Raw genomic sequence first — 15,807 nt, forward strand, 5'->3', positions numbered from 1 at the left:
AAACAAAAAAAAAAAAACAAAAAATGCTGTCTTATCCAGTGCAATACGAAAATGATTAGAGTTAATTAATAACTATAAGAAAGGATTGATTTAGTGAAAGAAACTAATTTTTCATTATGTTGTGAATTAATATCGAATTCTTATCAAAATAGGTACTTACATTTTGTATTCAACCATATCTCCAACATGATTATCTTTCATAAGAGGATGCCGATAGATATACAAAAAGAGTTAATTAGCAACTGCGTATTAATGAATCATAATTATAATGTTAATTGTTAAAATTAAAACATGATGTGGATATCAATATATTGCAAATTGAGTCAGTTAATAAAAAAATTTCAAGGTGTCCGTTAACTTTCTATAACTAAATCTTAGCTTGAATCTTATGTTGCTAATACTTCTCCATTTTTATTTTAAGACGCCTTTGGAGAAACTTGTTATATTTAATAGAAAAAATTATGTTAAAATTCTATATAAAAAAATTAATTACTTAAAAATTCATTAAGAATTGAAGTAGGCCAATTTACAATAGAGTGTGTTGTAAATGGTCTTACTTTAATTGTTAATGAATCTCACGGTAATTAATTTTTGTGTGTAAAACTTGTATATTATTCTCCTTATTTATACAAGATATTTGATAAAATATTAATCATATACTCACTTCATTTAAAAATGTAAGATATTTCTAACCGAATTTTACTTCTAATACCTATTTTTCAACTAACCCTATTTTTTTATATTTATTCCTATTAAACACTCTCCAATAAAAATAAAGTTATTATCAATATCGACACTTTTTTTTAAAAAAGAAATGATTACACTTTAAAAGACTAAAAATACCTTATATTTTTTTAACATAAATAGTATTTTTTTAATATTTTTTATATTAAAAATTATTAACTATAAAGAAAAAATAATGTAAATTTTAAAAAATTATTTAAATAGAAATAAAATTTAAAGTTTATTTCATTTTTGAACATATTTAATAATAACTTAATTTTCATAAAATTGGTAGATGTGTCTCATAATAGGGATATCAATAAATACTTTTATTTAATAATTTTTCCAATCTTTGGAAGTACTCCCTCCCATTTCATTTATGAGACAATTTTTAAAAAATTTATTTAATTTTATTTATAAATTATAATAAGATTTTTTAAATAATATTTAAAAGAATTTATGAAAAATAAAAATAATATATCATTATTTTTTAAATTTATTATATAAAAATATTTAAAGTTTTACATATTTTTATTTTTTATATTTTTTATATTAATATGGATAAAATTGATAAAAATAATTATAATAAAGTAGGTTCTTGTTTTATTATAAACTTTTTTTGTTTTTTTCAAACACTCGAGCTCTCGAGGCTCAATCCCGCGTCTGCTCAGAAAGGGCCTGGTCTGAGTCTGCGTCCCCGAGGCCGCCAATATTAACTAATTCGTCTATGAAATCGTTGACACTTGACAATCAAGTTGAACAGGTCTCCTGGTTCTGGCCGCCGGTTGTAAAAATCTTAAAAAGGGTAATGACGGCGTCATTCTTTCGTAGGTCCTACTCTGACACTTGTCTCAACTATACAAATTCTTACTCGTTTCTACTTGTCTCCAAGCTACAATCTCGGGATTCCCAATCTTGCTTTCAAAGTTTCAATCCTTCAGAAACCCCATTCCGGATTCCCTAACATTACTTCTTCTACCCTCTCATGAACTGATCCCGAGAGTCCAATTCCCTCCTGCTTTGAGATGGGCAAGACGAGTCTTAAGGCTTCTTCTTCTTCTAGGTTAGGCTGCAGAATTCTATGGTCATGGTTAGCCATTGTGGTTTTGAGCTCCTTGAGTTTGGTCCGGTGCCAGGTTAACAGTGGCACCAATCCATTCGGTGATTCTTCTGGTGCTCTTCCCTTTATGACACAGCTTGTGAATGCCCAGCTCTCCAATCTTACCAGAGATCTCAGCCAGGAAATCAAAAGCCAGTTCAGCTTCTGCGTCAAGGACCCGTTAGTACTTCATTAGTTTATCTCTGTATTTCTACGTCTTTTTTGTCATAATAGTTTTTTTTTTTTTAAAAGAATGAGCTGACATTTTGGTCCTCCGAGTGTAAACTTTATTTTAATTTGGTTCCATAAGATTAAACATCTTTGTTTAATCTTCTTAATAGTATTTTGTTTTCTACATAATTCTCGAGTAATGGTTCATGGGGCATAACATTAAGTGGCCATTATGCATCAAATTGTTACCTTTATCATGTGGTGTCAAGACTACTTCAAGTGGTATGTTGCTTTGCCCTGCATGTTTTAGGGACAGAAAGACACTTGATGTTTATATTAGCTTATGTCACCAAACCCCAAGAGTCATGTACTATACACTTAATTCTGAATCCTAGTTTTGCTGTTTTAGGGAAGCTGAGTGGAACAAGGCATTTAACTTTTCATCTGATTTGAGCTTCCTGACTTCTTGCATTCAGAAAAATCAAGGTATGAGCGGTTATACTTGCAAAGGAAATGTTAATTCTTGCGCATGTTAGTTTCAATTTCTAAGAATAAGGCACAAAGGATAACATTTCTTCCAGCTTTTCAGTTTTTTCCCGCTTGCTTCCCAATTTCTGTTTCCGGCCATTTGCAACCAAATATGAGGTTTCTACCTTTAAGATAAAAGTTAAGCAATTTTTACAAGTTGATTGATAAGTAGTGGGTCTAGTGGTAAAGTTATTTCAGGAATGCCATAATATGTCATTAACAAACAGAAGATTTTAAGGTTTTAAGATCTTGTTAGGAGTTTCTTTAAAATAATGTTTTTTTTTTGTTTGGAAAATCAAATTTAGCAAGCCGTTAATTTCTAGAAAGAATGATGCTGTTAATCTCATGGTTTAACACTGCACATTGATTGGCTATGATTAATGTTAACCCACCCATCATACTCCATCCCAGGTAAGCTATATGCATGATTATGTTGACCCCACCATTGTTCCTGTAACCTTCATTTCCTTTCTGCCAAACCATGAGGTGAATGTTTGATTTTTTCCCCTTGAACGAAATGTGCTTCCAAAGATATAAATAATTTTGTCCTTTTCAATTTACTGGCAAATCTGTTATGCTACTTGTTTATTTCTTGCATGTTGTTGTTGTGAACCCTCTGGTGTCTAATGTCTCTAATAATTTAATAGCAGATATTACACGACGCCTCTGTACAGTGGCAGAGGTGAAGTCTTATTTTAGAAGTATAACTGAAAAAGTTGGAAGTACTGGATATTTGAAGCCTAACAGGAATTGCAATTTAACTTCATGGGTCTCTGGTTGTGAGCCTGGATGGGCGTGTAGTACTGACTCAGATCAGCAGGTTGACCTTAGAACTTCACAGGATATCCCAGCAAGAACTGCAAACTGCCAGGCATGCTGTGAGGGTTTCTTCTGTCCACAGGGTCTTACCTGCATGATACGTAAGTATCTCAGACCTTTGAATTGCTATCTTTTTCAAAGATGACTGGAAGTGTCTGCTTTATGGTATTCATTTTTTTTTTCTTTTCCATTCATCTTAATTGTCCTTGCTGTATCAGCGCTTGGCTTGTGTCATATAAAGTCATGAAATTTGGAAATTGGATCATTTGCTACTGCCTCTGTAAAGAGTCTGTACAAATTATTGAATAAGAAGCCTTGTAACATTTTCTTGATAATTAATATAGTTTTGTTTCCCATGTCAAAAGCTGTCTCTAATTTTTTCTTTTTGGACACTTAATATATAATTCTTGAAGCTTGTCCATTGGGTTCCTATTGCCCCCTAGCAACACTGAATCAAACAAGTGGTTTATGTGAACCGTGAGTTCTAATTCTTGCTCTATTTCTATTATTTTCCAATAATCAATTATTTACAGTGTAGACAATTAATCTATATTTTATTGATCCAGATATCAGTACCGTCTACCAGCAAACCAGCCAAACCATACATGCGGAGGAGCAAATATTTGGGCTGATGTTGATAACAGTGAAGAAGTATTTTGTCCAGCAGGATCCTATTGTCCATCAACCATAAAAAACATCTCTTGCAGTAATGGGTATTACACTTTTCCTGGACATTGAGTTACTATTTATCGGTGAAGTTAATTGACATTGCCAGTTACATTCTCATAGAACGATATGTTGTGGAAGAAGTTTGGACCAACATATCATTATACTGCTCTTTTGCCCTGCCAGAGTTGTGTCCTTTGGCATGATAGTGGGGTAGAAAAGTGTTTTCCCCTATTTGTATTGCCTAAATGGCGCTGAAGATTTGATATTTTTATGTACTTGGTCTGCTTTGATAATTTTTCATAAAAATTTCCCCTTTATTTCTTTACTCTGATGTCTTTCATTTTTTTTTCCCTGGCAATATCTCAGACATTACTGCAGGATGGGGTCCACATCTGAGAGACGTAAGTTTAAATGACGACTTTGAATTATTTCATATGTAAGGTGTGCTAATTTGAATTCTTTCCTACATGCACATGCCTATGATGTTTACTTCTTACCTTGCAGGCTGCTACAATTTGGTATCATGTAAAACAGGCATGGAAAATCAGAACCTGCAAGTATATGGAATCATGTTCATAGTAAGCTGATCACCTCCAAGGCTCCAAACCTTCTAATAAGAAAAACATTACTCAGATCCGCATGGAAAAGAGAGCATATCAGTGGAAGCTGACATTGTTCAACTGCTTATGCAGGTTGGTTTGAGTACTTTGCTACTCATTATTTTCAGCTGCTCTGATCAAGTCCTCTCAATCAGGAAAAGACGGCTGGCCAAATCAAGAGATGCAGCTGCTAGAAGTGTAAAGAGCTCAGCACAAGCACGTAGAAGGTGGAAAGATGCTAAAGATGCTGTTATGAAGCATACTACCAGGCTTCAATCTCATTTGTCTTTCTCATTTTCTCGCCAAAAGAATGGAGCTCACTCAGAAGAATTACAGGCTTTAAATCAAGTGATTCCCAAGACGGATGATTTGTCATTGCCCTTACCTTCTAACACTTCAAGGGCATCTTCGGTTCCCCCCAGAAATCAGATAAAAACTGGGCATGAAATTGAAAATGAACCTATTGTTCATGATGAGTTTGAGATGGAAAGTGGACATAAGATTGTCTCTGCAAATAATTCCAAGGGAAAAAAATTACATACCCGTAGCAAGATATTTAGGCATGCATATTCTCAGCTTGAGAAAGAAAAGGCTCAGCAACAAGAATACAAGAATCTTACCTTCTCAGGAGTAATCAGCATGGCTTCCAACAGTGAACGAAGAAAAAGACCTCTGATTGAGATTTCTTTCAAAGATCTGAGTCTTGTCTTAAAATCACAAAACAAGTATATACTGCGATGTGTTACTGGCAACATAAAACCAGGTCATATTACTGCTGTTATGGGTCCTTCAGGAGCTGGTAAAACAACATTTCTTTCAGCACTTGCAGGAAAAGCACTTGGATGCAAGAAGAGTGGTTTAATATTAATAAATGGAAAGAATGAATCTGTCCACTCGTATAAGAAAATTATTGGTTTTGTGCCCCAAGATGATATTGTTCATGGAAACTTGACAGTGGAAGAAAATCTCTGGTTCAATGCAAAGTGCAGGTAAGGGCACATAGTTATGCATTAAAAACCTCTAAGTTGCATCAATGCATGTGTGGGCACGTTCTTCATCTTAGAGATCTTATTGTTGTGTCCATTGTCCTTTGGAATGATCGAGTCAGGCCATTTGCGTGTGAAGGGTGAGGAAACTTTCATAATTATTCTCTGATCTTTACTGACATTAGGTATAGAAGATTTCTAATGTTATACTCCACATGAGGAGAGGCTATTCTTGCTTACTATATTCATCTCAGGTTTATAAAATATATACATCACTTCTGCAGTCTTGATTAAGAATATTGTAATAAATTTAGGAATGGATTTGGAGCTGATATGATGGGTCATCGAATTGTCAAAGCAGTGTTATCAATGGTTTGTGGTGGCAAGCCCCAAAAACACCTTAGATGGTGTTGGCCTCAGTCATAGCTGATTCCATGCCTTGGGGCACTTTTATGGTGGGAAGCCCCAAAACTGACTTGCCATTCCTACGCCCCATGGTGGCCAACATTGACATAACTGACAATTTGAAATAAACTGCAGGAAATTAATGATTAATACGTAACTTTTATGTGTATGCCTTTACTAAACACAGACCTGTCTAAATCAAGTAAGCATTATTAATCCTCATTGATTTAATTATCAATCTTAAGATCTATATTGTTTGCACTGCTTTTCCTTCTTGGAATTTCAGTTAATGCATGATTTGTCAGTTCATTTCTCTGGCTAAATGTTTCTTTTTCTTTATCTCAACAATAAAAAAGGCTCCCTGCCGAATTTTCGAGAGCGGATAAAGTAGTCGTTGTTGAAAGAGTTATTGAATTCTTGGGGCTTCACTCTGTGCGAAATTCCCTGGTTGGAACAGTAGAAAAGTGAGGTATATCTGGAGGGCAAAGGAAGCGAGTGAATGTTGGATTGGAAATGGTTATGGAACCCTCATTATTAATACTGGATGAACCCACATCAGGCTTGGATAGTGCATCGTCTCAGTTACTTCTTAAAGCTCTTCGACGTGAAGCTCTTGAAGGGGTGAATGTCTGTACAGTAGTTCACCAACCTAGGTAACTTTTGTGTTCACAGCTCTGCATAATGTAAAAAATTGTCCATTTGTCTCATTATTAAAATTCTAATATCACAATGTTTTGAAAATTTTGTTTGGTCAGAGGGGAACTATTTGTAATATACAGAATTGCTCATTCATTATAGTGATTTGTTATATTAACTAAATTTCATGTAGCAGATCTGCTGTCTGCATTAAATGAAATGAAGTTTTTTGGTTGAATTATACTATTAGTCCTCAATGTTATTCAATTTTGAATTTGGTTCCTATAGATTAAGTGTTTGTAAGTCCCTGCAGTTTTGATAATTTTAATCTGATCCCTGTCCTGAAACTTCTATTAGTGGGCTGTTAAATTTTTCTGATAGAAACCAATCACGTGTCATCTTGATACTTTAAATATGCACCAGTCATCGCAGTGAAAGGGGTGAACGGTGAAGTCATGCAATGGAATGAAATCCTAATGCGTTTGTGGCCTTTGTTGCCATCATGGTCAAGTGGCTAGGGTGAGTTAGCATGAATTGTCTGGATCAGCAGAGTAATTTAAGTATTCAACCCCTCGCCCCCTTTTTTAAGTTAGGGAGTGAGATTTTGTCAACTATTTTAACCCTTGCGGATAATATTGGGGCTGCTATGAGACATTTGCCAATCTTATTATGGAATTCATATTGATTGAATGGTAGAATTTGAATGCAATACTTATAGTTTTAAATTTTTTACCCATTTGCTAACATTTGAGATTTCTGCTTCAGCCATACATTATTCAAGATGTTTGATGATCTGGTACTCCTGGCAAAAGGTGGTCTTACCGTCTACCATGGACCTGTCAATAGAGTTGAAGAATACTTTGCAGGCCTTGGGATCTTTATCCCTGAGCGTATTAACCCTCCAGACTACTTTATTGACATTTTGGAGGGAGTGATAAAACCTAGTGAAAGCTCAGGAGTGAAGTATGATGAGCTTGCAGTTAGATGGATGCTTTATAATGGTTACTCAGTACCTCCTGATATGCAAAAGAGTAACATGTCCTCCAGGCTTTTAAATCCAATTAATGAAACGAATGATGATGATGCTGTTAATGTGGAACCATCCTTCTCTGGAGAGTTATGGAAAGATGTGAAGGGTAGCATAGAGATGCATCAAGAGAAGTTAAGGTTAAACTTTTTAACGTCCAAGGATTTATCAAACCGGAGAACTCCTGGTTTGTTCCGGCAGTACAAGTACTTCCTTGCAAGGTAGCAAAATGCTTATCATGTTTCTAAAGCATCACTTAAATCAAACATATGTTGACAGTTTTCACAAATTTTCGAAAAAGTCATATTGTATTGAAAAACACAACTGATATCATTCTAGATTCTAAGCATTCTGCAATTTATTTCTGAAAAGGTGTTGAAGCACATTAAGTTGTGTTCTGAAGATTCTTTTTTTTTTTTTTCCCTTTTAACAAACTTACATACACCTTATGTGTTGGAAGTACTTCATGGTGGGGTTAGTGTCTGAAACTACAAATTTATATGCACGTTATGTGTTGGAAGTATTTCATGGTGGGGTTAGTGTCCGAAAACCATAGTATATTGACATATTCATAGCATATCCCTTCCGCAAACTTTTCTGTTCATCGTGAATAATTTTATCTTCTCCCTGCACTTCCTATTACAGAGTTGCTAAGCAGCGACTTAGGGATGCCAAAGCACAAGCCATAGACTATCTGATTTTACTACTTGCTGGAGCCTGCCTAGGATCAGTTATTAAAATGAGTGATCAATCACTTGGTGCAGTAGGATACACATACACAGTCATTGCTGTTTGTAAGTATAATAGATATCCGATCTACTGTTTTTCTTTTTATATCATTTTGCTGAAGTATAGGTCGAGTTGACTTTCCGTGTAGAATTTGATTGCTAGAAATTAATGATTTACACTTGGTTCTTAAAATCCTAGACCGAGCATGATGATTTTTAAAATCAATTCTATATGTGAGCCACAAGGAGGATTCGTAGGAAAATTACACCTGCATTGACACTAGGTTTCTCTATCAAAAAGGGGGAAAAAGTAAAAGAAGGTGAGAAAGGAAAAGAGTAGTCAGTGTGAAATCTGTCACAATCTGATAAATTTAGGGTTATTGTGGTTGAATAACACTTAAAAAGTTTAGCTTTCCTTGCGATTCCTGCCAAGCCTTCCCTATATCATTTATAGACTCAATCTTGATAGTCTAGAATTCAGCTCACCCCATGCTCATAGTTTATGTGTAGTCTTTTGCATGCTACATCTACATGTGTGTCTATTTGAAAAGTATTTCATTGAAGACCTGCAGGTTGTAATTCCTATGGGCTGGTGCTTGTGTTTAGAATGTGGCTAAAGGCAATTTATAATGTTTTCAATGACCCATTTCAGGATAATATTTTTGAAAAATAGTATTTGGCAGTTTGAGTTATGTGTAAATAGCCATGGGGCTAAATCTTAAATTTGTTGGCCTCCCATGTGAGTCCTGTCACCTGTGATAGGTTAAATATTTTTGCCTAGCTTTGGTTTGTGAACCATAGGACAGTGCGTATTCCCATCCCTATATCCCATAACCAAGTAATAGTAGTAGCTGTATCTTAGCATGGCAGCAAGAATCAAACTTCATACTGTTTGTGAATGGGACCCCTCTGGTACTATGTTAAACAGCCCAATGCCTTGAAGGTTTGAGTTCAAGTTGTAACAAAAAGACCCCACAATAACTATCGTAATAGCTATAAGCTCCATCTAATTCCATATTATGAACTTTTGTTCCTCACATTGTTACCATTGTTGGTTTCAGCTCTTCTATGCAAAATAGCAGCTTTGAGATCATTTTCTCTGGAGAAATTACAATACTGGAGGGAGAGTGCTTCAGGCATGAGCAGCCTGGCTTATTTTCTCTCTAAGGACACAATTGACCATTTTAATACAGCGATCAAGCCTGGAGTGTACCTGTCTATGTTTTTTTTCTTCACCAACCCCAGATCTACTTTTTTTGATAATTACACTGTTCTACTCTGCCTTGTGTACTGTGTGACTGGCATGGGCTATGCATTGGCCATTGTCTTTGAAGCCGGAGCTGCTCAATTGGTAAGTATTGTCAAGGGACCACTTCAAGTCAAAATATTAAAACATTAAGTGAAAGTTCATGAATAGTTTTCTCATAATATACAGCGTATGGTTAAAATAAATCCACACTTGAGACTTCACTCAACTTCTGGTTAAAATAGTTCTTGATATGGTGTTAGAGACTCTAAGACCATGTAAAAAGTTCAATCCTTTTCTTCCCCACTTTCTTATTTAAAATTTTTATCAAAAGCTATATAGTAAGCTTGTGTTTTGTCTAAAAATTCAAGCCTGATTTTTTCTGAGAGGGCATGCTTGTATTCTTAACACCAGCCTACTTTACCTTGTCTAGAAATGGTCATTATTTCATTTCCATGAATCTCTCTTTTCTATATATTTCTACCTGACATCTCTTATTTGCAGTGGTCAGTTCTGCTTCCAGTTGTTTTGACTCTGGTCGCCACGCAACCGAGAGACAGTGAATTCATGAAGCGCATAATTGACTTGTGCTACACCAAATGGGCTCTGGAGGCATTTGTAATTTCCAATGCTGAAAGGTATCCTTAAATTACCATGAAGTAATGCACAAGCTGCATCTTAGTCAACTTGCAATCATACTCATGAATGTTGTTCACAAGAGAGTTAAATCAGTTGATAAGAAGAGTAGGATTTTTAATGCTATTAAATTATGTTTGAATTAAGGAAAATGGAGGTAAAAATTAGGGGGTGAATTTTATTGTCCTTGTAATTGCCAAACAAAGAAAATATTCCCTTCGCTTCCCTTCTCTTCCATCATCCCCCGTCCAAACATACCCTTAATATTATCCAGGAAAAGTATTTATCTAAGGACACTTGTGACTGTACAACAACAACAACAACAACAAGCCTTTATCCCACTAGGTGGGGTCAGCTACATGGATTGCAAGATGCCATTGTGCTCTATCATTTATCAAGCTTTTAGGAATATTATTAATTAACAGATCGCGTTCAATAACTTCCAAAAGTGTTCTCTTAGGCCTTCCTCTACCTCTCTTAATCGGAGTCAAAGTTATATGTTCCACTCTTCTCACCGGTGCCTCCCTTGGTCTTCTTTGTACATGCCCAAACCATCTCAACCGATTTTCTACCATTTTTTCCTCAATAGGTGCCACCCTCAGTTTTTCGCATACGTGCTCATTTCGAATTTTATCTTTACGTGTATGTCCGCACATCTATCGTACCATTCTCATCTTTGCTACTACAACTTTATGCTCTTGCTGTCCCGTTAGAGCCCAGCATTCACTACTATATAACATTGCCGGTCTGATAGCAGTGCGATAAAACTTTCCTTTAAGTTTATTAGGCACCTTACGGTCGCAAATAACTCCTTTAGCTTTTCTCAAATTAAATCACCTAGCTTGAATTCTATGTGAAATATCTTCACTGATTTCGCCATCATTTTGAATGATGACTCCCAAATATCTGAACTTTTCCACTTGAGGTATAATTTGATCTCCCAATTTCACTTCCAAATTATTGTCGAATAGTCCTTTACCAAATTTACAATATAAATATTCCGTCTTACTTCTACTCAGACGAAAACCTTTCGACTCCAATGTCCTCCTCCATAACTCAAGTTTGCAATTAACCTCTTCTCTTATATCTGCTATAAGAACTATATCATCCGCGAAGAGCATACATTTTGAAATTTCCCCTTGAATATGTTCCGTCAAAACATTTAAGATCAAGTGGAACAAATAAGGACTTAGAGATGATCCCTGATGTAGTCCAATCTTTATAGGAAAATCCTTTGTTTGACTACTAGGCGTTCTTATACTAGTTTTTACCCCCTCATACATATCTTGTATGGCTTTAATATAAGCAATCCGTACTCCCTTTTTTTTCTAACGCTTTCCAAAGCACTTCTCTTGGTATACGGTCATAAGCTTTTTCCAAATCAATAAAAACCATGTGTAGATCTTTATCTTTACAACGATACTTTTTCATTAATCCCCTTAGTAGATAAATCGCCTCTGTAGTTGATCTACCTGGCATAAAACCAAACTGATTCTCAGAAATACTTGTCTCCAATCTCAACTATTTTATCTTTACACTCATGACTGTAATACCAGAAAAAAGACAGAGTAGATGTAATTCACAATCATAACCAAAAACTCTGAAGTGTGGAAATCGAGCAACATATTTTTACATTAATGAGACTTTTTGGTTAACAAATATACCTAAAGGTTTAGTTGTTAATAGAGTATAATAATGTGACCCTGCCTAATAGGATAAGGTTTGTTGTTGATGGAAAATTGAATGAAGCTTTCTGTCACCAACTCTTCACTTTTGGCTTAACTCCTCTGTTCTATAGCCTTTCTGTGCACAACCTAATTGAATTCACAACAATTGTATCATGCCAGTACTTCATAACAGCTTACACATCCAACAAATATCACTAATCACTAATCATCAATAAATCAATACAAGATATAAGAAGAAAGCACACTATTCATAAGTCATGAACATAATTCACCTCCGTGTAATACATGAGAAAGAGTAAAGAGAGAATGTTTGGACATGTTCAAACAAGACCAGAGTGGAGTGGAACATACAATTCTAGGTCCTATGAAGAGAGGTAGAGAAAGACAAAAGAAAATATTAGATAAAATTATTAAAAAGGATCTTTTGGTTGACAATATTTTCAGAGATTTCATTGTTGATAGAGCACAATAGCACATTTCAAGTGCAGTCATGAGCTGAAATTTTAATGGTTTGTAAACTGCTATTTACTGTTACATTGCAGGTATGATAAAGTGTGGCTCATAACTCGTTGTGGTGCCCTTATGCGAAACGACTACAATCTTTCGGATTGGACTTTGTGCATTTCAATACTTATCCTCTTCGGAGTAGTTAGTCGTGCAATTGCATTCATCTGTATGCTAACCTTCCGAAGAAAGTAAAAAAGTTCAATGATTTAGTCACCATTCCTTTGTATCTTCCTGTCTGTATGTAGGATATTCTTTTTTTTTTCCCCCTACATGTAATTGCCATTTTTTCTGTACGTATATGTTATTCCTAGAAAATTTTGGGTGTGCCAATGATATGAACACGTCATTGTTATATATATATATATATATATATATGCTCAAGCTTCATATTTGATCATGTTTGGGTGTCGTACATCTATTTGTTAGTTTGGACATGATAAATTTAAGAATATATATATATTTTAATGTGTTGTATTATATTAATATAAAATGAGTCTTAATGTTGCTGAGAATGAAATTGTCAAAATAAGTGGTAAATATTAAACCGATAAGAATTTAGAATCTTTTTTTAATTAAAAAAGAATTGTATGATTAACTTGATTAAGGGTGTTAGTCAATCTTATACTATGTGAGTTTAAGTACATCTTTGATTAGAGATTATAAAGAGCAAATTGTTGCACCTTCTATGTGTGAAAGCAGGTTTATTGAAATTATACTATTTAAAGTATACTTATAAAAATATTTATAAATATGCAAATTTTTATGAACTTAACCAATTATTGTTCGAAATGCAATTTCTTTTAATGTATAGTATTCAAGAGAAAAGTAATTGAGAGAATTTTAAATAAGGACCAAGGATGCAACTTAATTACTGTTAGGTATCAAAAAATTTGAAATTTCAAGTCAATCCAAGAAAACTGAAATGAAAATAATTTTAACAATAAACAAATTAAAGTACCTTCATTTATCATGTAAAATAATTAGTTATTAATTTTTTTTATTTCACTTGTTAATTTACTAATGTGAGTTGTAAATTATGTAAGTTTATATGTCAACTAATGTTATTTGTTCGACAAATTGATGTAATCTATAACTCATATTAGTAAAGTAATAAATGAAATAAAAAAATAAAAAATTAATAATTCTGCATAACAAGTGAAAGATTTTTAGTTTTTTAATTTTTTCATGATTAAAATTATTTCCACCTTAATTCTTTTAAATTGAATTGAAGTTTCAATTTTTTTTTTGTGACCCACTAACAATTACGTTCCATTTGTGGCCCTTAATTGAAATTTTTCCAAAGTAATTTCTATAACTAAAGTCCATAACTAACTTTTTTTTTCTATCAAGCACCTAGAGTCAACATAAAAACATTCAATTAAAAATTGGGTTAAGGTTTTCCCAAAAAAATCGGATTGGGTTAAAGTTTTACAAAACAAAAAAAGGGTTAAAATATAAATTTACCTTCGAAATTTTCATGCAGATACAGTATCGTGCCATTATTTTTCAATTTAGTATGATGTCTATTGTTAGGATTTGACTATGTTTATTGTCAGCTGATCGTCCTTACGTGATACGTCCGTGTGACATTCAACACACCTTTTTTTTTTCCCCCCTCTGAAAAAACTTTTAACCTTTCTTTGCCTGCCAAATGCTTCACCCCCTCCATCTCGAAACAACTATAATTTTCTGGGAGAGTCAAAAACTCAAAAATTTTCGAAGCAACATTAAAGCATGGCAAACTAAACTACAAGTTGATTCACATTAAATTTGTGACCCTCAACTGCAAATACAATTCTTCAAACTATTGATAGTTCTAAGACCTGAATTGTGTATAAACTTAAGAGCAAAATTGAAGTTCTTTTCATATAAACGAGGTAGAGATTTAGCAAAAGGTATCATCATCCATGGAAGTAAAGGAAAACTTGAATTACTCAATCAAACTCACCCAAAATCTGTCGGCATCCTCATCATCACTGACGCATACTGTGTAGAAAATAAATAGTTTTTCTAGATTTAATATGTAATATGTCATTTTATTCTGTTTTATTCTGTTATGTATATTTTAGTCAGCACAGCAGCATTATAAATACTTTGTATACATTGGTTTTGTTGAATAGAGAGAGTTATTCATTTTATTGAGAAATGATGTATGATTTTCTCTCAATAATCAGAGTCAAAATGACTCATAATTAGAAAGTTAACATGGTATTCAAAGCATGGTCATTTTTGGGCCTCCTCTGAAACAAGATACAAACAAGATACACAAGACTTGGATTAAAGAATCCAAGATCCATGTTCAAAGACTCATTGAGATGCGTACAGAGTCGGGCTTATTCGGGCCGAGCTTATTCGGATCGGGCTTTAAGTATCATACCCTTTAAAAAAAGCCCATATAGTCAAGCCGGCCCTAACATCTTCGGGTTTCGAGTTTATTCGGGCTGGCCCGGATACCCGAAACTTTTAAAAAATAATTTTTTTAACCTTTTTTTGAACTAATTTCAATCTGTAATTTGAAAGTTAATTTTTTTAAATAATATAAACATAACAACACATTTTAGATTAGTGAAATACATGTAATAAATCATAAAAAACACATTAATATTAATATTAATAACAAAATTTAAAAAGTTAATTGTTTAATTTAACAACAAAGGCATGCTACCAAGTACTAATAAAGCTTATAAGTGTTTAAATAACTTGAAAATAAGTTTAATATTACATAACTGCATAATCCCTTGACAAAAAAGATGAAAATTTCACAATAAAGTTCAAAACATCATGCAATCAATTTTTTCTAATTCCCTATTCCTCTTGACTCTCTTGATTGACATTGTCATTATCATCCAAAGCTACATTTGAACTTTCAGTGGGCATATCAACTGGTGAAATTTTTTCAGATGATTTCCTCTCATTTTCAATCACTATTTCATTATCTACAATAAATGAACAAGTTTAGTAATATAATTTAGTGAAATTTGCTTCCAATGAAGAAAGAAAAAATAAATAAAAATAATCATATATTACCGTTATCTTGAAAACCACACAACCAGTTACGGGTGCAAATAAGAGCCTGAAAATTATCAAGAAGAAGAATGCTCCGGTATTTTGTAAGAACCCATGAACCAATGTTGAATGCAGACTCACTTGCAACTGTAGTGATTGGAATGCTAAGTATATCAGCTGCCATCTTCGAAAGAATTGGAAATCTACCTTTATTAGTATTCCACCAATTAAGGACATCCAACTCTTGATATACATAGGCTGAAGTATTGCTTCATCCAGGTAAAATTCAAGTTCAGACTTGCCAACAGACATAAAATTCATACTTGTATAACTA

General features: G+C 33.8%; 1 pseudogene; it reads left to right on the forward strand.

The window, feature by feature from the left end:
* Nucleotides 1-1,473: 1,473 nt before the first annotated feature.
* Nucleotides 1,474-12,797, forward strand: LOC129317109 (ABC transporter G family member 24-like; annotated as a pseudogene).
* Nucleotides 12,798-15,807: the final 3,010 nt, after the last annotated feature.

Source organism: Prosopis cineraria, unplaced genomic scaffold (genome assembly GCF_029017545.1).
Source record: "Prosopis cineraria cultivar Desert tree isolate PC_DT_omini unplaced genomic scaffold, ASM2901754v1 PC1, whole genome shotgun sequence".
NCBI lineage: Eukaryota > Viridiplantae > Streptophyta > Magnoliopsida > Fabales > Fabaceae > Prosopis > Prosopis cineraria.